This window comes from Triturus cristatus, chromosome 3_2 (assembly GCF_964204655.1).
Source record: "Triturus cristatus chromosome 3_2, aTriCri1.1, whole genome shotgun sequence".
NCBI classification, from domain to species: Eukaryota; Metazoa; Chordata; class Amphibia; order Caudata; family Salamandridae; genus Triturus; species Triturus cristatus.
Genome location: NC_140584.1, coordinates 1,039,542,679 through 1,039,570,626, shown reverse-complemented (window position 1 = coordinate 1,039,570,626; position 27,948 = coordinate 1,039,542,679).

Below are 27,948 nucleotides of genomic sequence, written 5' to 3'. Positions count from 1 at the left end.
TGAATTACTGTAACTTTATTGATAAATAATCTTTCTCGAAGCGAGACTCTCCTATATCCTTAAGAAACCTTCCCCTCTCCCAAACTTATGATGGGCATTATTTCCGCAATTTCTCTCTCGTTTATTTCATTGTTCCAATGGATCACACGAGATCGAATATCCCATTAATATACCTGGCTAAAGGCACTACTTTTTCTATATTAAGGCTATTTGTGTAGAAAATCCACAAAGTCGGCACATAATTAATGGTAGCCTTCACTTCGGCGTGAAACTACAATTTCCCTCATATGTTCCTCTGAACGATCAATAATAGGTCTTCAAATATTCCTCAATGGGCTTAATTTTCCCGATCCTTCCCATTCCAACATGGCCACCACAGGAAGGACCTACACGGCCTAGTCCGCCCTTACTTTCCATGCGGAAATGGTACTAGAAATTAGACAGCCGCGCTTGACCAAACAACATGCGGTCCGAGAGGCTGGGCGCTAGTAGGTTTCCCTGAGTGCGGATTTCGACGTACAAGTAAGTGACAAGCCCTGGGGGAAGCCGATCATGCTCACCAATATGACGGCGATCACGAATCTCGCTCCAACTTCGTTTTTTCGCTTCTCCTCCAAAACCGTGAAGGTTCACCATAGGGCATGGACCCTATTTGATTAAGACATGTGAGCCCATTAACCAACTCGTATATATTTTTCTCTAGGTGTACGAGATTTCCACACCCCCTCCGCTGACCATGAGGCTTATCATTTGCCTTTAAAATTGTATGTAATGGCCTACTCTTTTGTCAGTCTTGTTTGTGTTATTTGTTATGTCAGATGCATGTTTTTTTTTTTTTTTTTTTTTTTTTTTTTTTTAATGTTTGTTTGACGTATGAACAGCAATTGCATTCATATAATCTTTTTACCCACCCTGTAGCACAGCGCCTGCATGGAAGCTTTTATTAATGCTTTTTTGAACATCCACTTAGCGGCACGTTAAGGAGTCTGGATGTACCCTGCACTGGTGTATAGTGTGATCACTATTGATTTTATTGTTGCATACTGTTGCCTTGGATTCCTTAATGGTGTTTTTTTATCCAACAGATATATCCTGACGTATACTTACGTATGTATTTTAACGCATGCTTATTAGTTGCAGCGTTTCACTCACAATTTTTGTCACCTTATTTAGGTCTTCTAGGAGTGGTTTCTCACACTGGGCTGGTCCCGGTGTGGTCCTGAGGAAGAGCTAGGGGAAGCTCGAAACTAGTTGACTGTATGCTAGGCACACTTACTCATTACAGTTAGGGCCTCTAGCATATTACCCCGTTTTTAATTACTCAGCTAGGAGCAAGAATAAAGTATATTTGGCCCACTAGTTGTTTATTTTAAATCACTTTATCCCACTCCACTTCACAACACTTGCACTACACATAGAACTTGCTTTAAGTGCTCCTACGTAACTTCGCAAGTTGCAGCACGCCTCAGTCCGTAGAGGACTGGGAGGACCCCAATGATGAAGCATGTCACCAAGGGGAAACCCTGGTGAGTGAGGGGACTCAAGAAAGGCACAGTCTTGCCCTTTCTTTTCTTCAGGTGACTAGGGGAAACATATTGTTTTTCCCACACCCCCAGGTTAGGCTCTTTTGACCTGTTCATTCAGGTTCTTTTTGATAGTTGTATAAATGGAGGGTGGACCTAACCTTTAAATACCTCTTCTTCCCCCGTTTTTTGTTAACCAAGGATGTATCATGGCCAGGGACATTTGGGAAGGGATGCGATGATCAGGTCTTTTAAACAGACTTGGTACAATGCAAAGTTCAGGACGATTGCAGAAAGCATTTGTCAAAGATGTTTGATTTGTCAGCAATTTAACACTGGGAAAAAGACAGTGGTGAGTCTAGGAACAATAGGCAGAGAAGGTGGTCCTTTTACCAGAATGCAGATTGATTTCATTGAAATGCCACAAGTGAACAGATTGAGGTATGTTTTAGTGGTAGTCTGTTTGTTCTCAAGATGGGTGGAGGCCTATCCGACTAGGAGAAATGATGGAATAACAGTTGCAAAGTTACTGTTAAGAGAGTTGATTCCTAGGTACGGATTTCCAGTAACGATTGAGTCTGATAGAGGTGGACACTTCTATAATGAGCTCATGAGTTTGATTTGTGAAGCATTGGGCATACAGCAGAAGCTACATTGTGCTTACAGACTAGAGGCTTCTGGTGTTGTGGAGCAGATAAATGGCACAATTAAGAACAGGATTGGTAAGATGTGTTTAGCCACTGGAATGAAATGGCCTGATGTCTTGCCTCTAGTACTAATGACTATTAGATCTACTCCAGATAGAACTACTGGTTTGAGTCCACATGAAATTTTGATGGGACGTGCAATGCGTCATGCATTTGTACCTGTCAATAAGTTGATGACAATAACTGATGACATGATTCTGGATTACTGTAAAGGCCTGGCTGACGCAGTTCATTCTGTGTTTCACCAGGTTGGAGAAGACGCTACTACCCTTGAGAAGAAGCAAGCTCATGATCTGAGTCCAGGGGACTGGGTGAGGATTAAAGTGCACAGAAGAAGAAATTGCTTGGTTCCAAGGTGGGGAAGACCAAGACAAGTCATTCTGACTACGACAACTGCAGTGAAGTGTGCTGGTGTGAAGAACTGGGTGCATGCAAGTCATACTCTGAGAGTTCCAAACCCAAAAGACGGGACTGGTAAAGAGTATTTTGAAGAGTCAGATTCCAGTGATGATGAAGAAACAGAACCAGTAAGGAGAAATCAAAATTCTGGAAGAGTTGAAGGAGAAAGAGAGTCAAGTGATTCTTTCTTTCCAGGAGAGACTTCAAGAGAAACATTGAGAGTTTCAAAAGGGAGATCAGATTCTGTAAGAGAGCCTGAAGTTCGAACAAGCAGTGGAAAAGAGCAGTTCCACAGAGATTACTCCTGAATCAGATGAGGAGGTTGAAAATCCACTTGAGATTACACTTGAAGAAGTAGGGTCAGAAGAAGATAGAGAGGGACAGATTGCGGAAGACCCCCGAGGAGGTGTAGGGAATATTTCTGATGAGCTAGGTGAAGGGACAAGTAGACAGCAAGAAGATTGCGTGTTGGAGACCCGAGGAGGGAAAGAAATAGGGAAGTCTCAAACAGTGGTGATAAAGAGTGTGGAGCAAAAGAAAACTGCTGAAGAACAAGAGGCATTTGAAACAGAATCGGATGAGAGTGAAAATGAGAAATCAGAAGGTCGAGTTCTGAGAAAGAGAACTTGGATTGGAGAAAGAAATAATAAAGAAACAAGACCAAAAAAGGTTGTAAGAGGAGATCTTTGGCCTAACAACAGAGTAAAGAAGCTGAGATACAGACTGATAAGAGCAAATACATCGAAAGCTGAACAAGTGAATGAGGTGTCGAGTCAAAACGAAGTGAAGAGAAAGGAGCAAAAGGAGTCAAGAGAACCGGAGGAGATAAAGAGAATTAGAAGACCCAACCAAAAGTACAGATCACCGGAATGGTCTTATGTGGCACTGTCTGAAGGAGGAGAAGAAGAAGAAACAGTGAATCTAGACAATCCGGAGGGGATCTTGAGAAAAGTGGTTGAGGAAGAGGAAAAGTCTGTTGGAATCTTAAAAGTTATCCTGACTGACATTGGAGAAGAGTCGGATGCACAGGATGTCGTTGATGATCTGATACAATTTGATATTGCTGAAGAAAGAGTGAAGAGTGATGAATATCCAAACTGAGTGAACTGAAGAAATCACTTGGTGAAAAGTGAAAAGGAGAAAGTCTGAAATTTAGCTGTCTGAAGTAATCCAGAAATAAAGAATTGCAGTAGTGGAGTAGTAGAGGCTAAGTCAAAAGACACGGTCAAAGTAATAAAATGGCTAACATAGAGAATAATCAAAGTAGATGTGCCTTTTTGAAAAGATGGTGTAGAATGTGCTGTTGCTGTACTGGATTATTAATGCTACTATGGGGTGTTTTAGCTTTATTAGTTACATTTAGAGTTACAATAGGTACATTTGAGATACATACTGAGAATGAGACTAATGTAGAGAAGAATTCACAAAAAGTAGTCCCAACTAGAATTAGTAATACTTACATGCATAAAGATAGGTCAATTAATGATTTTTCTAGTAATGTTTTTTCAAAATTATTGTATGAATATGTGAAGACAATGGAAGTGAGGGATTGCTACGTATGTATGCAGTTACCTGCATCCGTTTCAGAGGGTGTTACTTATCACCATTTACCAGCTACGTATGGAATTTCATGTAGTGTGTTAAGTAGTGTTTTCTATTTGTTAGGGAAAATAGATTATGAGATGTCTAACAAGGATAATATTTTTGGGCAATTGTCTATGAACAAAAGGCTGAATCCAGCTAAAGAAGCTAACATTTTTGGTGAGATTTTTATTGAGAAAGAAGAATTAACATTAGATTACATTTTTAAGAATAATTTGACTTGTAGTTTGAAAGAAGAGGAGAAGGCTTTCCTAAACATGGTAGAGGAAAGGAGAATGAGCATGCATGAAAAGGCAGGGAAATACAAAATGAGTGAGACAATTTGGGACATTGAGATGGGGAAAGAATTGAGAAATGGGGCTAGTCCAACGTTAGCTCTAGATGCACCACAGAAGGGTAAACTATGCATTACAAGGAAGAAATCCCAATATGATACATATTTTGTTGGGACTAGTGAGTGTCATGATACATACTTCATTGCGACAGGATGGGGTTTTAAAGGAGGAGAGGATCCAGTTTTCCCAGGAGTGTATTATGTTTGTGGGAACAAGGCTTATTACAGGTTGCCTGACCATTGGTATGGCACGTGTTATGTGGGCCTGGTCTTTCCAAAGATCTTTCATATAGATAGAATAGAAGATGTAGAACATATTAATTTACTAACACGATTTAAGAGAGAAACTTGGTCCGAAATAGTGGGTGATATTTTTGGAGCTTTAATTCCAGCAGTGGGAATTTCTTTAAATGCATATGGAATTCGGAAATTGTCAACAGTGGTGGATCGCTTATCGACAAGTACCGCTGGAGGGTTTCTTTTGGTGAATACGGAAATGATTGCCGTACGTGCCATGTCTATGCAAAATCGACTTGCCCTTGATATTCTATTGGCCAAGGAGGGTGGAGTTTGTGGAATGCTGAAAGTTCAACATTGTTGCACTTACATTCCTGATGAAAGCAAAGACCTGAAGGTCTATATCACAAATATTACTGATTTGCATGAAGAATTAGTACCACTGGAAGCTGAAAGTATCTGGACCAAAATAGCTAATAAAATAGTTGCTGTTAAGAGTTTTATTGCAAAAATAGGTAGTACTATTATAGGTAAGATATTGTTTCCTTTGACTTGTGTAATTGTTGCTCTATTGATACTAAGATTGGGGTGTTTGTGTTGTAAAAACAGGGGAGGGAAAAAGGAATTAATCAGAAGAAATATTGAAAAGAGAAATAAGAGTTCAAAAAGAGATCCACAAGAAATAGAATTAGAAGAATTGAGGGAGAGTGTTTACTTGGAGACGAAGAGGGATGATGAAAGGGAGTCTGGTGTGTAGTGTTGTGAAAAAAAAAAGAAAAAGACATTTCCAATTTCTCCTAAAATGGGACTAAATTTGACAAAAATTTTTTTTTTTGGGTTGTTTATTTGGTGATAATATCACCAAAGGGGGGATTGCTGGAGCAGAGTTTTCTGTTGAAAATCTATTGGGTTTTTAAGCTCCGGTTTGTCTATATGTCGAAAATTAAAATATTAATTTGTAACATTAATTATTTGTTTTGTGTGAAAATTCTAATGAACCAATACGAACTAACAGGAGAAAACTATACGTGGGAATGCATTCGTGTTGCTTAATAATAATGTGCAGGTTTTATTAAATGAATGTTGCTAAGTGTTGTTTGTTTTAAAGCATAAAACGCTTTTGAAATAACGTGTACTAATGCTTAAATGTGTTGCAAAGGCTAGATAATTACATAGAACATTTTATGTTGCTATTATTTTGTAATTTTGATTATAAATATACTAGACTAGAGAGGGTTCGTGTTCATTGCATTTGGATTTTTGAGGCCACTTCTTTCCGAACTTGCGTTGGTGAGGATCGATGCTGTGAGGACGGCGACTTGGGAGACTTCTACTAAGAGACTTGTCCTGACTTACTTATGACATTTAGCTAGAATAGGTAACTATGAGAATAATGATTTACTTTGATTACATTTCTATTTGAACTAATTTTAGATAAAGAATCATAATTTTAAATACAGTGTTGGTGATTATTTCTTGTCAATTATTGAGTACTTTATTATGATTATTGTTGTTTAAATCATGACTCAAGACGGTGTCAATTAGGTCTTATCGACCTGGTTGTAGATGCAGGGTGTTTAGGAGGTTTCCTCTCTCATGGTTGGTATTTATAGAGTAATCTGAGTGTATGTTAGTGAAATGGGCCCAAGCGTATGGTGAGTGTATGTGCGTGTATCTGTGAAATTACTCTATCCATGGAAGTAGGGAGAATTTATATGCCCTGATCTGCACCACTGTGACCCCTGCGCTTCCTGCCCTGGTCTGGTACCCCCGGCAGCGTGCTCCGCTGAGCACAGAACCCCATCCTTAATTTGAGCCCCCCCCCTGCGACGACGAAGCCAGCGCGCTCATCGCCGCGGCCTGGAGGCCCTGACGTGTCACGAGGCCCGCGGAGAAGCCCGGGGCCCCGTCGCTGCCGTCGCAGCTGAGTGAGGAGGTGTGCGAGGCCGGGGACGAGTTCCCCCATCATCGTGGGAGCGGACGCCTGCTGACGCCGAGATCGAGGTAAGCCCGGAGGCTGAGATCGCCCCCGGTGCGCCCCCTGTGGGTTGGGAGCCTCACCGCACCCTTAGCCGAGTTTCCTCTCCGTGGGATTCCAACCCCTATCTTCACGACGGAAGAGACCCCGCCGAGGGATCCTCTCCGTGTGCCCCCTCGAGCAATACTGAAGCGCGGTGCCCAACGAACTGCACTGGAGCTCCCCGCTGGAAGCTCCGCTCCAAAGTACTGAGAGTCATTGATTCCGAGTGGCGCTTTATGTTATATGCTCCGTCCCAAAGTACAGAGAGTCATTGATTACGAGTGGCGCTCTGTGTTAGATGCTCCGCTCCAGAGTCCTGAGAGTCATTGATTACGAGTGGCTTTATGTTATATGCTCCGCTACAGAGTCCTGAGAGTCATTGATTACGAGTGGCGCTTTATGTTATACGCTCCGCTCCAAGGTACTGAGAGTTATCGAGTACGAGTGGCGCTTTGTTTTCACATGCCCTGCTTTAAAGTGTTACGTGCTATTAAGTCCGAGTAGCGCGCTGTTATTCATGTGACAGGTTGAAGTGTTACGTGCTATCAAGTCCGAGTAGCGCACTGTTATTCCTGTGCCATATTGATGTGTTAAATGCTATTGATTACGAGTAGCGCTCTGTTATTTATATTCCCTCATACAGTGCTATGTGCCAGAGATCACGAGTAGTTCTCCATGCTAGGTGCCCCGTTCTGAGGTCGTCACCGGTTAGCGCGCCCAAAGCGCGTGTGCAGCTACGTGAGTGGTAGTTGTGCCCCAGGCAGTACTGTGATTTCATGTATTACATATGTGGTAGAAACAGCCTTTATAGCTCCTGTCTGATATGTACATCGCTAGCTATTGTATGATCCGCATATGAAATGTACTGCTACCTCATGAACTGCATTTAACGTGATCTACCTGGATAAACTTGAGTATTTACATAATTCCTACAGTGTGGCGTCACTTATTGTGTGTGTTCCTCGTCGCATGTGAGGTGCGTGTTGTATGGTTGCTTTACACACAGGCCTCTGGTTGCCCGACTGCTCGTGTCACGTTACCGCCCCATAGGGCCTGGAGACCCCAGGTCCTACACCCTCGTCCCGCTGAAGAAAACCCCCACAGAGACACCAGCAAGAGGGCCAGCTGGTTCACCCCAGAACTCCTGGCCACCAAGCGAGACTGCCGGAAACTAGAGAAGAAATGGCACAGCGAACAGACTCCGGACAGCCACGCAGTCCACAAGGACGCCACCCGCCACCACTATCACCTCATCAGGACTGCCAAGAGGACATCCTTCAAAAACCGCCTCGACAACAACGCACACAATAGCAAGGAGCTCTTCAACATCGTGAAGGAACTCTCCAACCCCAGCTCCAACACCAACAACATCCCACCGTCGCAAGCCCTGTGCGACTCCCTCGCCACTTTTTTCCACCGCAAGATAGCAGACATCCATGATAGCTTCAACACCCGGACATCCCCAACAGACAGCAACACAACAGACTCTCCGCACACCATCGACCACGACCCCCTGCTAGCCTGGGCCAGCGTGAGCATCGATGACACCATCAAGACCATGAGCACAATCCACTCCGGGTCCCTGTCGGACCCATTCCAGCACCACATCTTCAACAAAGCCAACAGCTCCATCGCACCCCACCTGCGCAACGTCATCAATCACTCCCTCAAGACCACGACCTTCCCAGAGAGCTGGAAACACGCCGAGATCAACGCTCTACTCAAAAAACCCAAGGCAGACCCTAGAGACCTCAAGAACTTCCGGTCCATCTCTCTGCTCCCGTTCCCGGCCAAAGTCATCGAGAAGATTATCAACAGACAGCTAACCCAATACCTCTAAGAAAACAGAATCCTGGACCCTTCCCAGTCAGGGTTCCGCAGCAACCACAGCACCGAGACCGCCCTCATCGCCGCCACCGACGACATCAGGACCCTGCTGGACAACGGTGAGACCGCAGCCCTCATCCTCCTGGACCTCTCCGTCGCCTTCGACGCCGTCTGCCACCGCACACTACGCGCACGCCTCCACGCTGTAGGGATCCGAGACAAAGCTCTGGAATGGACCACCTCCTTCCTCTCTGGCAGAACCCAGAGCGTCCGCCTCCCTCCATTCCGATCCAAAGCCTCCGAGATCATCTGCGGCGTACCCCAGGGATCTTCCCTCAGCCCGACACTGTTCAACATTTACATGGCCCCGCTCGCACAAGTCGCCCGACAGCACGACCTCAACATAATCTCCTACGCTGACGACACTCAACTGATCCTCTCCCTCACCAAGGATCCCATCACCGCCAAAGCCAACCTCCACGAAGGAATGAAGTCCGTCACCGACTGGATGAAGATCAGCCGACTGAAGCTGAACACGGACAAAACGGAGGTCCTCATCCTCGGCTCCAACCCTTCAGCCTGGGACGACTCCTGGTGGCCGACGCACTGGGGGCAGCTCCGACACCCACCAACCACGCACGCAACCTGGGAATCATCCTCAACTTAACGCTTTCCATGACCAAGCAAGTCAACGCCGTCTCCTCCTCCTGCTTCAACACCCTCTGCATGCTCCGCAAGATCCACAGGTGGATACCGACAGATACAAGAAGAACAGTCACCCAGGCCCTCGTCAGCAGCAGACTCGACTACGGAAACGCCCTCTACGCGGGAGCCCCGACCAAGCTCATCAAACGACTGCAACCCATCCAAAACGCCTCGGCACGACTGATCCTCGACGTACCACGCCACGGCCACATCACTCCCCACCTGAGAAACCTGCACTGGTTCCCCGTCAACAAGAGGATATCCTTCAAGCTCCTCAACCACGCACGCAAGGCACTCCACTAGACCGGCTCAGCCTACCTCAACAGACGACTTTCCTTCTACCTCCCCAACCGCCAGCTTCGCTGACCTCGCTCTCACCACCGTCCTGTGCATCCAAAGAACAACCACCGGCGGGTGATCCTTCTCCCACCTCGCCGCCAAGACCTGGAACACCCTCCCACTGAGCATACGACAGACCCAAGACCTGCTGACCTTCAGGAGGCTACTCAAGACCTGGCTGTTCGATCAGTAGCGCTCCCCCCCCAGCGCCTTGAGACCCTCACGGGTATGTAGTGCGCTCTACAAATGTTTGATTGATTGATTGACTGGGTGGTACAAGTTGCAGTGGCTTCTTGACGAGAGCCCAGAGAGCATTTCCTTTATCAGGAAGACGATGTACGTGTTGTATGTGTTTTTGAGAACACCTCCAAGATGGTTGATGGTTTCAGAAGCTTCTGGGTCTGTAGGGCTCCATCAGTTGCGTTATCCACACCCAGTGCTGCATGTGCGATCCCTGTCAAATACCGTACCGAACACTGGGCCATGATTCATGCAGCCTTGTCAAGTGGATCTCAGAATACCCTCCCCCCTCTCCATCCGCGAGACGCTTGCCCATCGTTCCACCCTGTTGGTGAGGTATACACCTCCTGCTTGTAAAGGCTGCATGTCACAGACTGTGACCATGAACTCATCCCAGAACAAGTGTGAGGGGGGCACGCTGCAGACATTTGCCCATTACTGCTCTTGAGAGAAATTCAAACGTTAAAAAACGCTCTGTTATAAAAAACAAAGACATAAAAATATAGCTTTATTTATACAGTGTATCTTTACAAACTGATAAACAAATAGGGTTGTGGCCCCAAGCACTCAATTCATTTGAGATTTGATCTAATAACACCTGTTAGTTCCCCGGTGAAACTGGTACATACTTGACCAGTACGTCCAGCGTGTATCCATTGCAATATAAAGGGTGTTATTTGCTCAGATGAACAATCACATTTCGCGTGAACGCAGTTATGGGGATGCCCTGCCATCTGCTGGCTTTGTCTGAAAATGCAGGATGGCCAGAAAAGATAATGCTAAAAAAACGTAATTTCTTCTTTAACTGGTAATTAATCAGGATGCTTTCTGCTCTCTTGTGCGTGACACACAACGTACACAGATGCCCTCACACGTACCGTCTCTTTTTAAAGTGTCTGGCACTGTCCCAGAGCTTAAACCACCGCCTCGGTCCTTGGCTGTTCTCAGTATAATTCACATTTTGGCATGGACGAAAAGTTAACCCATTTGTGCGTGTGGGACACGTGACCAAATTTGGAATATAAAACGGGGGTAAAAATGAACTGTGGGCCACACTTTTTTCTCCAAAAGCTTCTCAAGGAAGGAGAATCCCTGACCCCGCCCCTTGAGAAAAATCTTTTAAAAGTCTGGATCACTTACCCTGCACGCTCACTGGAATGTAGGAATATGCCATGGGTTCACCCTATATGTCAGGAATTGCTCCTGAAACACAAGACCACAATGTTGCCATAGTTGCCCTCATCACTTCACTATGAAAGGGCCAGCGGCCAGCTAATGATCAAAGATGTTTCCAAGGGTGACCCCAGTGCCAAGAATTTCATACACTATAAAAAGGCCAGCCTTTTGCCATGTAGGTCATGAACTACCTCCAACGTATCACACCAGCATTTTTTCATGTGTGCCCCCACATGAAAACCCCCAACAGAGGAGTAGAGAACCCCCCTCTCTAGCAGCTTGGTACCGACGGGCTGGTTTGCTGGGCTTGATTAAAATATTACTGTTTGTGGGCTTCTTCTGACATCAGGTCTGCAGCCAAAATGTTCATAAGTGACGCTGTTAGGGAAAAAATGACAGATGAGTGTGGGCTCTGGCATGACACGTACAGTGAAATAAACAGAGAAACAGAAATTGTGAACACAGGGTAAACCCGCATAGACAGGGGGTCCAATGAAAAAGAAATCATGAGAGCGAAATGTAATTAAGAAAAAGTAAGGATGAGAGAAAAAAAGATTAGTAAAGACATAAAAGAACGGTAATAGGAAGGAAGGGAAGGTTCCAAGCATAGTAGGTCATGTTGAAGCTATTTTCTTGTTTTCGAATACACTTAGAGCAGTGACTCCATTTTAATAAGTGTCTACAAACCTCATCACTCAAGTCAAGTCAAGATAAACCTTGGGGCATATCAGCAAGGCGAGGCGATAAAATTATCACCGCTTTTGCGGGCGTTTTCGGCCGAAAAGCGGCGATAATTTTATCGCCTAATTAGCAAGCTCACGCTAACGCGTGAAACTTGCGTTAGCGTAGGAATTCCTAATGCCCAGCTTTGCATCTCTAATGAGATGCATAGTGGGCGTTCCTGACCTGACATGACAGGAGAAATGTCGCTAAGCGACATTTCTCCTATCATCAAACCCCACGCTATGAAGCTTAGCTGCAAGAAAAGTAGCGATAACCCCTGTTATCGCTACTTTCCTTACGCCTGCTTCAGGACTGACTTAGCCATGATATCCTATGGAAGGTGGATATCATGGCTAAGTTTGTGTGTCCCTATCATCAAGCTAATGCCACATTGCGTTAGATTATCGCTGGAAACCCAGCGATAATCTCATGTTAGGCAGTTAGCGTGAGGATTTTTATTGCTTTTGAGATAAGCGTTGCTGATAGCACGCTATCTCAGCGATAAAAATCCACGCTAGCCGGCGATAATTATCCTAGCGCTAAGTGCGCCTAGTGATAATTATCACCGGTTGCTGCTGATATGCCCCTTTATTCGGCCAAAGGCCATACAAGTACACAAAATATTAACACATAGTCTAAATTTCATCTTATACAAAGGTCGTGTGCAAATGTTTATTTTTCATTTACCAATTATATAATAAAATTCAGTTTAAAAGTCCAAGACGAGTGCACTAATTCATATCCAATACTTTTAATATTGAAAAGCCAGCCATTAAAATTCACATCTCCAATTATGGAACACTAATTTTATGAAATTAAGAACCACAAAACCAATTTCAAGTGAACCTATGGACTGCAAAAAAAAAATGTCATCCTTATAATGTTTTGCATTAGCCTTACACAGCAACAGCGCCAAAAACGGTTACTTGGCTCTTGATACAAATAGCAAAACAGAAATAAGGGGCTAGTACTTTGAGTCAAAATATTGTCGCACACACAAAAAGATCTGTCTTGATTCCAGGCCCCTGTGAAGGAAAGGCAAATTTAAAGTGCTAAGTCCAAGTCTAAGCAGGATAAGCCAATGGCGGTGTGTAGAAGATGTAATCCACCTCAAATAAGGCGTTATGCCACAGGTTGTTGAGACTTGGGCATAATAAATGATTGCTTTCTTTGCTTGAGCCAAATCTAGACGTTTATTCATACAGTGCTCCTAAAACAATTCTTTAACACATAACCTAATCTGATCTTTCAAATATGGCATCCCAAGCTCCTCGTGGCAAATTAAAGTAGCAAAATGGTTTTCTAAATTAGACCTTAATGCTGGCTACCACCAGCTAGTACTCCAGCACCATATTTTCAATGCACTTGGGGCTGCAAAGCTACAAGTGACTGAATTTTTTATATCTGCGTCCGCAGAAGTATTCCAGAATGCAATCAGAGGAACCCTGTCAGGACTTGAAGGAATACTGAGGTGCAATGGGGCACATCTTGTTATGCAGTGGGGCGTGATTCGACGCTCCCTCCTGATTGCCAGGTTCGGCAGCCTCAGCCAGATGGCTCTAGGCTGTTTGGGTTTTTCAGTGATCACCATCATTGACACCCACTGGGGGGCCGATATATACGATACATATGTCCCTTTTCTCGAGTTAGGTGAGTTCTGCCGCCACCTGTTGGCGTAGATGAAATGGTACACGCCTCTGTCTTAGGGCGGTGAGTTGTATGGTCTTGTCTGTGTGCAGCTTGACAGGGGCCCCTTTTCTGCACCTGAGCCCTGTGAACTACCTGGAGGTAGCGAAAAAGACAAGGCCCAGGTTTATGGATGTGTGGCATCCAAACAGGGTACCTTCTCCTTTCTCCATCACATGAAAGTGCTTTGTGACCTCTCTGTCTTCATGTTGAACTACTGCTTCCATGGTCCCTACCAGGGCCAGTGGCTCCTTGCCTCCGTACACGTAGATTCTCATGCATGAGGGGCTGAGGGTTGGACACGGATGTAGTAGTTGATGCTGTCTGTGAGTCATTACATTAACCAATAGCCCTGTGTTGATCATTGTGGGCATGGTCGTGCCAGTGATGACTAACTTGCATCAAGGCTGCAGCCTGTGGCCTTTCCCATGTGGTGCCATGTATGCGCCGAGGAAGACATCTTCCACCTCTGGATCATCTGGTTTGGCCTCGTCCTCCAGCCAACAGTCTCCTGCTTCGGCAGACCCTCACGAAGTGGTTCTGCTTGCCGGATGCAGAGCACATGCGGCCCATGGCCAGGCATTTCTCCATGGGGGGGAAATCCTTGACATAGTTCCTGCAGGACAACCTACATTCTGGCTCATTTGACCTCTTCGGTATGGCGGCCCGCTGCAGACCGCGTCCACTACCTTCGTCTTGATGACTGTCATTCTCTGTGTGCTTCTGCGTCCTGAGCCGCTGTTAAGCGCCATTTCCATTTCGTCTGCCGTGGTGCTGAAGAGATCTTAGCTGCTGGCCATTATCAGTCTGTCTTCCGGTTTTATCCCTGGTTGCCTCAGGATAAGTCTCCTCTGGTTCGCTGATCTGCACCCCTGTATTAATTCGGATTGGACCTCCTTTTGCTGGTTTGTGGCAATGCAGGGACTAGTGAGTGCCTGTAGGTGACCATAACAAGTGTCCATCAACTCCCCTTCTCCTTGCTTTACCTGGCAAAGTTTGAAGCGTTCAAAATCAGGGTTGAGTTGGGGGTCGAAATTTGCGTTCAGGGCTCGAATTGCAGTATCATAGTCATTAACACCTCCCGTGTTTCAGAGGTGAAGGAACAGTTTGTAGACTTCATGACACCCAAGGTGTAGCAGTAGGGTCCGCTTCACTTCATTGTCCTTTTCTCGCGTGGCCCTGAAGTAATTTTCTAGACTTTCCATATGGGGTGGTGGTGGCCCTGTCAGCTAACTCACTGAACGGTGCAAGGGTGCCAATGGCGGAGTGCAATGGCGCAGTTGTTGCCTCTGGGTCCGGTTCTGCCTGCGTGCTGTCTACCATCTTCTGCGTCCACTCCGCAGCTCACTTCTTGTGTCTGCACCCATCTGGTGCACCTGATGGGGGTTTGCTGTGCCCTTTCTTTTATGTACTTCTTTGTGTTTTGTGCAATTTGGTTCTCTCCCTCTTGTGGCAGGTTTTTCTTCAGTAGACCGTCTGCTTCTGTAGGACGTTCCTCTGTTTGTTTTCTTTATTTTTATCTTTACAGTCTTCTCATGTCTGTATATGTGATCTCATTGTCCCTTTTCACTGTGACATTTTTTCCTATATTTCCTCCACTTTTCTGTCTTTTTCTTCCCGTTTGTTATCAAGAAGACAGCCTTTCAGTTGCAAAGATTCCCTCACCACGTAGAACTCATGCCCCCCTTCAGGATGGGGCCTTCCTTCTCTGGTTCGCCGTCGGCAGGGCACACATGTGTCCAGATGAAGTTATTGGTGAGGCCTCTGACTCCGTGTTGCGTGGTGCTGGCCCGCTGTAAGACACGATGCCACCTGCCTCTCTACAGGTGGCGCTGTATGGGTCCAACAATGTTCGTCTCCATGCCGTCAAGGGCGGGTGCGAGGTGACGTGCTCACTCCTCTCACACTCCAATGACCTGGGGTGCAGGCAGTGCTGACTGGCTGTAGCGGTCATCGGGCGTTTCCCCAGAAGTATGGAAGGATGAGGGCCGGTTTTAGACCAGTGGGGTCGTTTTTGTTTCTGTGGGCCGTTTAGTATCACCATTGGCAGCCTACCCCACCCCTCCAACATAACATGCATGCTAATAAATAAACACACAACACATTTCTTGTTTGGGTAAAGTTGCTGCAGGTTTATTACATACACCGTTATGTAATATGGTGGGTTATCTTACGGGCGATCCAAGGGCAAGCAACCAACTTGGTCGCCTGCCCGCCTGATGAGCCAAGCAGCACTGGGGCGAACCCCATCTGTGCTGCCCCTTCTGGTGATCCTCTTCCCGGATCACGTGACACATGGTCCCTTGTTACTCACGCCCCTTACAGGGCGGAGCGTAGCATAGCAAACCCCCAGTTGTTCAGGCCCACAACCGCCCAAAGAACTAACGGGGCGCCAACACGGTTTTCCAGGAACCTCCCATGAGGCTCCTAGGATTTGGCTCTGGAACCCCCTATGGTGCCGCGCAGAGGTACCCTTCTGTACCCCTCTGCTTCCAGATCGCCCTGTAACTCTGCCTGCAACGAAAAAAGACAACATTACAACATTCTCTGCCTCCTGCCTGCCACGAACCACGCAGGGTAAGCGGTAGGGTGGGAGACAGCGTGTCAGGTGCACGAAAGAGGGCACCAAGATGTTGGGGGGAGGCCTATATACTCCTCCCCCAGTCCTAGCACCCAGGACATGACGTTCCCTAGCGTGCTGCAACCAGGCTGGGAGGACTCCTCCCCGAGTCCCTGTCCCTAAGGGGGGTGTGGGGTGCCCCGATGATACTAGAGGGCTGCCCTCTCTAGTGACACCCTGCGGGGGCCTCGGTCAGCCATATAGTATCACCATTGGCAGCCTACCCCACCCCTCCAACGTAACATGCATGCCAATAAATAAACACACAACACATTTCTTGTTTGGGTAAAGTTGCTGCAGGTTTATTACATACACCGTTATGTAATATGGTGGGTTATCTTACGGGCGATCCAAGGGCAGGCAACCAACTGGGCCGCCTGCCCGCCTGATGAGACAAGCAGCACTGGGGTGAACTCCATCTGTGCTGCCCCTTCTGGTGATCCTCTTCCCGGATCACGTGACACATGGTCCCTTGTTACTCATGGCCCTTACAGGGCGGAGCGTAGCATAGCAAACCCCTGGGTGTTAAGGCCCACAACCACCCGAAGGACTAACGGGGCGCCGACACGGTTTTCCAGGAACCTCCCATGAGGCTCCTAGGATTTGGCTCTGGCACCCCTTATGGTGCCGCGCAGAGGTACCCTTCTGTACCCCTCTGCTTCCAGATCGCCCTGTAACTTCACCACAGCTCTGGAGGTGGCCACTGTTGCCGCCAGAGCCCCCCACCAACAGCTATGGTCTTACCTGCAACCTCTCATCTCTAGCGCCTCGTGCAAGTCTAAAAGAAAAAGGTCCATGTTGCGTTGTGCTGGCCCGCTGCAAGACACAATGCCACCTGCCTCTCTACAGGTGTCACTGTATGGGTCCAACGATGTTCGTCTCAATGCCGTCAAGGGCGGGTGCGAGGTGACGTGCTCACTCCTCTCACACTCCAATGACCTGGGGTGCAGGCAGTGCTGACTGGCTGTAGCGGTCATCGGGCGTTTCCCCAGAAGTATGGAAGGATGAGGGTCGGTTTTAGACCAGTGGGGTCATTTTTGTTTCTGTGGGCCGTTTAGTATCACCATTGGCAGCCTACCCCACCCCTCCAACATAACATGCATGCTAATAAATAAACACACAACACATTTCTTGTTTGGGTAAAGTTGCTGCAGGTTTATTACATACACCGTTATGTAATATGGTGGATTATCTTACGGGCAATCCAAGGGCAAGCAACCAACTGGGTCGCCTGCCCGCCTGATGAGCCAAGCAGCACTGGGGCGAACCCCATCTGTGCTGCCCCTTCTGGTGATCCTCTTCCCGGATCACGTGACACATGGTCCCTTGTTACTCACGCCCCTTACAGGGCAGAGCGTAGCATAGCAAACCCCCAGTTGTTCAGTCCCACAACCGCCCGAAGGACTAACGGGGTGCGACACGGTTTTCCAGGAACCTCCCATGAGGCTCCTAGGATTTGGCTCTGGAACCCCGTATGGTGCCACGCAGAGGTACCCTTCTGTACCCCTCTGCTTCCAGATCGCCCTGTAACTCCGCCTGCAATGAAAAAAGACAACATTACAACATTCTCTGCCTCCTGCCTGCCACGAACCACGCAGGGTAAGCGGTTGGGTGGGAGACAGCGTGTCAGGCGCACGAAAGAGCGCACCAAGATGTTGGGGGAGGCCTATATACTCCTCTCCCAGTCCTAGCACCCAGGACGTGACGTTCCCTAGCGTGCCGCAACCAGGCTGAGAGGACTCCTCCCCGAGTCCCTGCCCCTAAGGGGGGTGTGGGGTGCCCAGATGATACTAGAGGGCTGCCCTCTCTAGTGACACCCTGCGGGGGCCTCGGTCAGCCATATAGTATCACCATTGGCAGCCTATCCCACCCCTCCAACGTAACATGCATGCCAATAAATAAACACGCAACACATTTCTTGTTTGGGTAAAGTTGCTGCAGGTTTATTACATACACCGTTATGTAATATGGTGGGTTATCTTACGGGCGATCCAAGGGCAGGCAACCAACTGGGCCGCCTGCCCGCCTGATGAGACAAGCAGCACTGGGGCGAACTCCATCTGTGCTGCCCCTTCTGGTGATCCTCTTCCCGGATCACGTGACACATGGTCCCTTGTTACTCACGGCCCTTACAGGGCGGAGCGTAGCATAGCAAACCCCTGGGTGTTCAGGTCCACAACCACCCGAAGGACTAACGGGGCGCCAACACGGTTTTCCAGGAACCTCCCATGAGGCTCCTAGGATTTGGCTCTGGCACCCCTTATGGTGCCGCGCAGAGGTACCCTTCTGTACCCCTCTGCTTCCAGATCGCCCTGTAACTCCGCCACAGCTCTGGAGGTGGCCACCGTCGCCGCCAGAGCCCACCACCAACAACTATGGTCTTACCTGCAACCTCTCATCTCTAGCGCCTCGTGCAAGTCTAAAAGGGAAAGGTCCATGCCTACTGGCGAAAAATGAACCCCATCCGCCTCAAAGTATCCTTTCACCTTTTCTTGAATCATCTCATGTCTGATGAATCCCAGACCCCTCTGGTCAGTGAACTTGCGCATTGCCCCGTTCACTCGCTTCCAGGAATGCTCAACAGCCTCCCCAGACTTAGCCCCTTGCCACACTGCGTGGAATCATCTCTGACCAACAGACCTCACATTGCCCCATGCACTTGTAGATTTCACCCAAGTCACTTTTCATGGCCTGCAAGAGTAACCTCCTCCCCATGGCAATGAGGTAGTTGCCCCAGAAGTGTATCACAACATTTTTTTGGAGGGCTCCCGTACTGCTAGTCTCTGTTCCAATCTGTTCCTGAGGCTGCTCCATCTCATTCCGGGGAAACCCATCCACTCAAACTGTGTCTTTGAAAATCCCTGCATCCAGTTCCGGCACGCCACCCACTGAGCCACCCTGGAGATAAATGAATGCCCGATCACCCATACCGGGAACCCTGGTAAAGTAAAAGACACGATTTTCACACTCTTTTAATGTTAATTTCTATCACGCATAATATGACATGTAGAACACTGCAAATCACTGCACACTAAGAATACAACAAATTACTTCAAGGGCGGATGTAGCGCTTGTAGCATTCAGACTCCCAATGCCCAACCTTTTTTACACCCTCTGGCTTCATGCCTGCCTTGAACGCGGCCGTGGCCACCCCTATCCTGAAGGAGTGGCTGGAGTATTTTTTGTCTGGCTGGGCAAGACCTGCCTGCGATAAGCTAGCCCTCATCAAGCGTTCCATCTGGTACTTAGTCAAGGGGTCCTGGTCAACATGAATCAATAGATAGCCATGGGCGTTGGGGCGAAGCGCCAAGTACTCCTTGACCTTGGTGACAGCACAGTATCTATGGTCCCCAAGCGGCCTTAGCACCACATCGACCCCCCACCCTACCTGATCCATTTTGGACCTCCTGAGGTGGATGGACAGGGTATCAACAAGGGCGACATCCTGGATGCCTAAGGCGTCACCTGACCTGTCCGTCTTGGACCTCGCCACCAATTCACTGATACGAAAAGTGCCAAAGAACGCCAGCCAGAAAGCCGCCCCAAAAAATGTAGCCTCAAAATGTGAATAGGTGACCCCTCCTATCACGTCCAGCATGCCCTTGAAAGTGTTGAAATCGATGGGGACCCTGTTGTCTAGGACCCTGGGCTCCTCTCTGGCTCAAACCTTGAGGGCCGCCCTGATGATGAAGGACTTAGTTGGGTCGTGCCCCCACATCAGCTTGGTGTCGTGGCTCTCCGCTGCCAAGTGCCTGCATACCCAGGAGTGGCTCCTCCCCTGTTCCTTAGCCCATACTGTGAAAGCCTGCACTCTGCCCTCAACTGGTAGCGAGGAAAGTCCAAGGGTTTGTGACACTTTCTTGAAGGTGGCCAGTTGTGCCCTATATCGTTTCCTGGTACCTGGGGCCAGCGAGCATTCTCCCAGTGCTCTCAGTCGTTGCTCCACTGCAAGATTCTCCAGAGGTGTGCCGGGAAGGGGGTCATCTCTGCTCTCGCTCGCGGCCAGGCCTCCCGGAAACAGAGCCACTGAAAACGAGAAAGAGCATCAGCTGCCACATTCTTGACCCCCTCAATATGCCTCGCCTTGAATTCTACATTGCAGCGCAGGCATGCCCTGACTAACTCTCTGAGCAAGCAGAGCACCAACGGGCACTTGGCTGTCTGCCCATTGATGGCCTGCACTACCGCCATGTTATCAGACCAGAATAGGACCTTTCCTGTCTGATAGAGTCTCAGGCCACAGATATAGTGCAATGACAATTGGGAACAATTCCAGGACAGTGATGTTTGCCGTGATGTTGCGCCTGTGCCACACGTTGGGCCACTCCTGGGCACACCATTCGGCACACAAAATTGCCCCAAAGCTCTCCCTACCTGATGCGTCAGTGGAGAGGCAGAGCTCAGGACTGTCTGCCCAAGGTGCCCTCCAAATCACCATCCCATTAAACTGCGTAAGGAACTCGCACCACATAGCGAGGTCTTTCTTCCAGCCTTTCACCAGCCGGACCAGGTGGTGCTTCTTCGTGACTGTTACTGTTGCCTTAGCTAACCTCCTGGCGAACACCCTCCCAGCCGGGATCACCTTGGCTGCAAAGTTGAGCTTTTCCAGGAGGCATTGGATGGCACCCAGGGGGACTTTGTCCTTCCATGGCAATGCCTGAATGTCTTGATGCAGCATCTGTACCTTCTCCGCAGGGAGTCTGTACTCGCCCTTAATCGTGTCCAGTTCAATGCCTAAAAAAGTCAGAACTTGCGCCAGACCGTCAGTCTTACCAGGTGCTAACAGAACCCCTAGGTGCCTGGCCATGTCTTGATAACACTGCAAGCCTCTGCTGCACTCCTGCATACCTGCGCCCCCGATGAACAGAAAGTCATCCAGGTAGTGGGTTACACCCTCCACGTTAAACGTCCTCGCGAGCACCCACTGCAGGAAAGAGCTGAAAGCCTCAAAGTATGCACAAGACACGGCGTACCCCATGGGCATGCATTTATCAAAGAAGAATTCACCCTCCCACTTGAAACCCAGGAGATGCTGCTTATCCGGGTGGACCGGCAGCAGGCGGAATGCAGACTCAATGTCTGCCTTTGCCAACCATGCTCCCTTGCCCGCCCTCCTGACCATATACACTGCCATGTCCAGGGAGCAGTAAGAAACCGAGCAGGTCCCCTCCTCTAACCAGTGGTTCACTGAGTTGCCTTCTGGGTAGGACAGGTGCTGAATCAATCTAAAGGCCCCTGGCTCTTTCTTGGGTACCACCCCAAGCGGGGAGATAACAAAGTTCTTAAGTGGGGGCTGCTTGAAGGGGCCCGCCACCCTCCGTAGGGCAGCTTCCTTGTTAATCTTCCCCAATACTACTTGGGGTTGCTCCCTAGCCGATTTGAGGTTCTCAGTGTCCCTGCAAACTAGGAGGTTCGATAAGGTATTTTGAATCCCTCCACGAACCCCTCAGCTAGGAGCAGTCTGTCCTTGGGATTTGGATACTCGCGGATCAGGGGGAGGAAGTTGGAGATGATGATGGGGGATGGACCCTTTGCCATGGGCATCGTGAAAGGCCCGCCCCGGGAGGGAAAGCCAGGGCTGTCACTGCTGGGTGGAAGATGGGGTGACTGGGGGGAAAAGGGAGGTCTGAACAGTACGACTGGTCTATTCATCTTGTCGTCTAGGCAGCGTTGAGGGACCCTCTCGCTTGTTATTACAGGAGGTGGCTGGATGTGTAGACCCACACTTGCTACAGGTATAGGAGAACCTGCAGGATTTCCCCCAGGAGCAGGACCCAGCGTTGTACAAACTGCAGGTCCCATTGTAAACTGTCCTTGCTCTCTGCTTCTGACCACCTCCTCGACCACCCCAAAAGGACTTGTTGAACTGACCCTTCCTCTCCTGCTTCCGACCCTTGGGCTTGTCTCCCCCATTGCTGTTTGTGCTTATCTTGTCCTTCCCTTCAGCCGTGCGCTTCCCCATATGCTGCACCCAGAGCCTCACCTCCATTTGGTCCCACTCAAGTTCTGGACACATGGCCATTTTTTTTCTGAATTCACAAACATAGCGATACCATCCCATCCCCCCATTTGTCTCAGCCTCATTGGTTATAATGCTGGCATACTGAAACAGCCTCGGCCCCTGTTCCGGGTATTTTCCCATTACCACTGCGGCCAGGATGGCGAAAGCTTTTCCCCATGTTGCAATATTTTTCTCTGGCCAGGCTTGGAACCAAACCTTCTTGTCCTCTTCCTTACCCCCATCTTTCTTGTGTCAACCCCCTCAGCCCCGTGCATGAGCAGAGTAAATATGTCGATAAACTCACTCCTCCAAATCCCCTCCTTGGCTGCTAAAGGCACCTCCCACGCCAAGGAACACCGTTCCAAAACCATTGGTGCCATCGTGACGAGTGGCTTGGACGCAATGGCAGTTTTGGGCAATTCTGCAGGATGTGTGAGGGTGCTAACTACCTGAGGTGCGATGGGCGGGATACCAACCAAGGGCGTAATCGTGGGGGTAAGGACACTTACTGGAGATGGAACAGCCATCACCGCCCACTGCTGCCCCCCAGCTCTGGGGGGCTGCCAATTGACACTTCGCCGCCCTGGGGGAGAGCTGCCATTCCCCCCCACCCAGAATATGCTTAGGCCTCTGGTTCCCTGCGTTGGTGGCTCCCTCTGGAGCTCCCTGCCTGCTTGCAGTGCTGGTGTCCCCTCCCCAGACCTGCGTAAACGACGGGGCCCCCAGCACACCCCCAACGGGAGCTGCCACAGCCCCTCCATCCCCACTGTTCACACTGCTGCCATTGGCGAGCGTGCTGGCCCCAGAAAAGCCTGCTCTGACCTCAGCCATGAAGCTCCTCAAAGTGTCTGTGAGCTTACCCAAGTCCTCTGTTGTTACGTAGCCAGCTGGGGGCGTGCTGCTGGCCGGGGGGAGTTGCTGGTCCTGGTGCCGGGGGAACGTACAACGGTGTGGCGGCAATGCGGGGGTGGCCATGGCCCGACTCTTAGTTGGCAGCGGGTCTGCCGGGAAGTCATTGAATGTGAGCCTGCGTATCCTCTTGGACCTAGTGGGGCCTGCCTCCTCACTGGGCTCCTGCACTGTGGCCGGGGCCGCACTATCGGATCCGGAATCCTCCGGATTATTGGCCTTCAGGTGTTCTGTGGCCCAAGCCAATCCCTTGGTGTTAGCCATCTCGATGAAGGCTGCAAACTGAGCGTCTTGGGAGGTGCTTGGCTGCGTTTCTTTCACTTGGGACCTCTGAGAGAATAGAGGGGGGATCCCCGACTATCCATCCTGCCTCTTGCGTTTGGCGGCATTGTAAGCCACTATGACCTGACAAGGTTGCCAGGCATGCCCTGCTTCTGTCCAGCTGCATCCCACACCAGCTATGTACTTACTTTACCGCCTGTGGGCTATGAGCTTAAGCTGGCGACGCTCGGAGGGTGCTTCGATGAATTCTGCGTGTGGAGATGAAGAGAGAAGCTTAAGTAGCTCTCCCCATACCTCCCCTTGTACCCTGCAATCAGGACCCCCACACCCAACCAGGCTCCCAGGAGCGGGCAAAACGCGCCCCCGATCTTGCGAGCGCTACCCCTGCCTAATGTTCTGCCACCCTTCGAAAAGGGACAGGAATGCTCCCTCTCCCTGCCGATTCGGCGTAGCTTACGCTGTGGCTTGTGCCTCCATGTTACACTTCTGTACCCATACCTGTTGCAGGATCGTGGCCCCGAGGCAATCTGTTGATAGCTGCGCTGAACGTCCAATCCTGACCTGCTTGTGGAGATGAATAAGGAACGTTCTGGTTCACTACTGTCCTTCCAACACTGTTCGCTTGACAGTGCCAACTCCCTGGCACACGGGACTGGAGGTTCCCATCCCCTCCACCCCTTTTCGTTGTGGCCTCCCTCGCAAGAGGGCCACTTGGTATCCCTGTGCGCCCGGTCTTTATTACCTTTAACTTCACGTCTCCTGCTGTGTTGGCCTGTGCTTATACCTTAATGTCCAGCGAAGTGCCTCAGGGGCGAGGGGTCATCAGCTGAAAAACAAAGACAGCGCGGGTGTAGCATGGCAAGGCGCCCACAATACAATGCCAGGGGACCAGTGGTGCTCAAATCGCGGGTCCCTGCCAGCCTTCGAGGCCGAGAGAAGCCCCAACCTTGGGCTTTTCATCCCGCACTGGTGGCTGCAGTGGAGCCTCTCTCACCCTTTCTTCAAGATTCACTGACCCCCTTGAATTAAACGCACCCTCCTGAGGGGGCTCGAGGCTCCATTCGCGGCTATGTGCCTTCCTGAAACACAAAAGTCAGCACAATTTGCAGCGTTATATGGCCCATTTGCAGACATTTGATAATATAAAAATTAATATTGCCCTCTGTATGTTGGCGCGTTATGACAATGTCACACCTTAAGATATTGCTGCAGGACAAGCTGAAACCTTGACCATTACGCGTTATTAAAAGTTAAGGAGCGACACCCCCGGCTTCCGCCTCAAGGGTCGCTGTCTAACAACACCGGCTTGCAACTCAGCACGGCGTTTTAAGCGTCAGGGAGGGGGCGTGGCTGGCTGTAAGGGGCGTGGCCCAGTGTCTCGTGGGTGCCGATGGCGGCTGAGAACACGCCCTTCCCACAACAGCGCTGTCTCGGCTGTGCAGGGAAGTGTCCTCACCAGCCCAAAAGCCACAGAACAAAGGTGAGCAACAAGAAACAGAAACACAGTGGTTTAAAAGCAATGTGCAAATTACGCGTTATTAAAAGTTAAGGAGCGACACCCCCGGCTTCCGCCTCAAGGGTAGCTGTCTAACAACATGTGCACACTCACACAGATGTACACATAAAAGCATGTACAAGCAAACCCACACTGATGCCCATAAATACACAAACTCACACATCATGTGCCCACACACATACCCACTCACACAGACAAATGCACACTCACACACACCCGGTATACACACACGCACATGCTCACACGCACATCCTCACAGAAAGGAACACAGACACATTCACACACACCCATAGACACACACAAACTCACACACATGCACACTTACATGCTCACACCCCTCACATAAACACATTTATAAGCAAGGACTATAAAACTTTGAGAAATGAGTACACTGAGTACTCGGAAATCCATGTTTTTTTAAACAATATGAATTAATTATTTCAACTTAAAATACATTGGCAAAGCCAATAGGTTGGGTTATAATTGAAAGTGAATGGATACTTCAGTCAATGCAGTCTCTAATCCATCCGTTCAGAGTGGCTTAGGAAGGGGGCTGCGGTCCGCCCCGGGTGTCATCACTGAGGGGGGGGGGGTGACAAAATGGGAAAATTATGTGTTTTAAACACATATTTTTGCCATTTTGTCAATCCGGGGGTGACAAGTGTCATCACTGAGGCGAGGTGACAAAATGGCAAAAATATATGTTTTTTTTCTTTTTTTTTTATTGAAGATTTTTTTTTTTTTTTTAACCATCCCCCCGCAGTGGTGGGGGAAGGATTGGCAATATACAGTTCATACAGACAGGTACCATAACAAATATTACAGAACAAAAATGCATTATCAATGAAGAAATTGAAAGCCGGATAATATAAGAATATATACAAAGAAACAATACATGAGCAGGAATACATTATTAAGTTGCTAACCAATCTTGAAAGGGGGCCCAGTTCTTAGAGGCAATTAGACGTCTTCGCCTTCCCTGAAACTTTTGTACAGCAGTTTCTAATTTAAACCATGCCAGCATCCTGGCCTGCCAGTGAAAAAAAGTAGGGGGCTCAGAATTTATCCAAAGAGATGTAATACACAGTCTAAACATTGCCATTGCAATAAACAAAAAAGAGTGTACATATCTTGATCTCGCAGAGATCATGGAGTATTGATAACCAGTAATTACCATTTCAGCAGAGATTTTGATTGGAGATTGAGTGATCTGTGTGAGAAACGTTTCGATTTGATTGATGAAGAGTGACAGCTCAGGGCAATCATAAAACATATGAAGAGAATCAGCGGATGGAAATTTACATCTTGCACATGATGAACTTTTGCCCCCAGTGACAGTCCCCCATCTGACTAGTTTTGCTGGAGTATAATAGAGATTGAACATGGCCATGTAACTTTGAGTGCGGAGGGTACCAGAGACAAAAACCGTCCTGGCTAACAACAATGAAAATTTCAGATCAATGGAGGGTACCCCGAATTTAACCGCCCATTTGTTATTGTAATCCACTAAGTGATCTGGGAGTTGAGACAAGAGGGTTTGATATAATATACCGATTTTAGCTTTCCTTTTAACTAATTCAAATATTAAGATTTTATCAAACAGTATTTTGTTTTCTAAGGGTTTTTTATCGAAAAAACTTCTGATTTGTAAGTATTTAAAAAAATGATTAGACTGTAATTGAAATTTATGTTTCAAAAAAGAAAAAGAGGCCAACAGGCCAGAGTCAGCGAAGTCTCCTATAACCCTCAGGCCTTGAGAGGCCCAGATGGAGGCTACTCCTTCTTGAAATATCACTGGAAGTAATCCGGAAGCATTCAGTGGTGTGTAGTAATTAAGCTTATGAATGGAAGAGAGGCGGCGGATTTTTTGCCAGATCGTAAACAGGGCCCATGCAACCTTAAACCTCGTTTTTTTGAAATAACTTGGCTCAAGGATACGTGTTAGTATCCCTTTTGTGGCGTCACCTAATGCAATTGTGTATATTGATGGGGTCAGATGCAGGGGTAGCTCCACAGTCTTCCCATATAGTGGGAAGGCAAATTGCTGAATCATAGCCGCCCAATAGTAATAGACTAAATTTGGAACTGACCAGCCCCCACGTTCCTGCGGAAGACAGGTCCATTTAGCAGCTCGTCTTGGCTTACGATATGCCCATAGAAACCTTTGGCAAATCCTTTGTGCTTTTGTTAAAGTAGAGTTAGAGATTAATAATGGAATGGATCTGAATAAATATAAGAATTTTGGGAGAACCAGCATTTTAAGAACATTACAACGCCCAAATAAAGAAAGATGAAGATGTTTCAGCCGTTCTAGCTTGTTGTGAAGCAGATCAATAACAGGTAAATAATTCAAGTCAGATATTTGATCGACTTCAGCCGAGATCTGTATACCAAGATATGTTGCCGGTGCACTGATAGGAGCAGACGATGTTGGCATAGCCGATGATTGCAGTATTTGTGTTTTTGTGATATTAAGCTTGTAGCCTGAAATTAAGCCAAATTGAGCTGCTAGAGTCTCCAATGCCGAAAAAGAGACAGTGATGTTGTCTGTTAATACCACTGTGTCATCGGCGTATGCCAATGCCTTATACTCAATGCCATGGACTATGATTGGAGAAATATTTTGGGATTTTTCTATTAAAGAGAGAAAAGGATCAATAAATAAAGCAAAAAGAAGAGGGGAGCAGGGGCATCCTTGCCTGGTACCACGAGTGATAGGAAAGTAACTTGATTCAGTTCCTGAAATACGGATTTTGGCTATTGGAGATATGTAGAGAGTTTGTAAAGCAAGGATAAATTCGGGAGCTATCCCCTTCCAATGCAAGACGGCCCATAGGTACCCCCAGGAGACCCTGTCGAACGCCTTCTCGGCGTCCAACAGGATCACCCCGAGGGGAGAGTTTGTCACCTGGGCCCAATCTAAAAGGGCGATAACCCGTCTGATGTGATCGGTGGTGTCTCTACCGGGGATAAACCCGTGCTGACGGATAGAGACTAAAGGAGAAATTATTTGGACAAGACGAAACGCCAAGACCCTTGAGTAGATTTTGCTGTTGGTGTTTATTAATGCGATGGGCCGATATGATGCTGGGTTTGATTCAT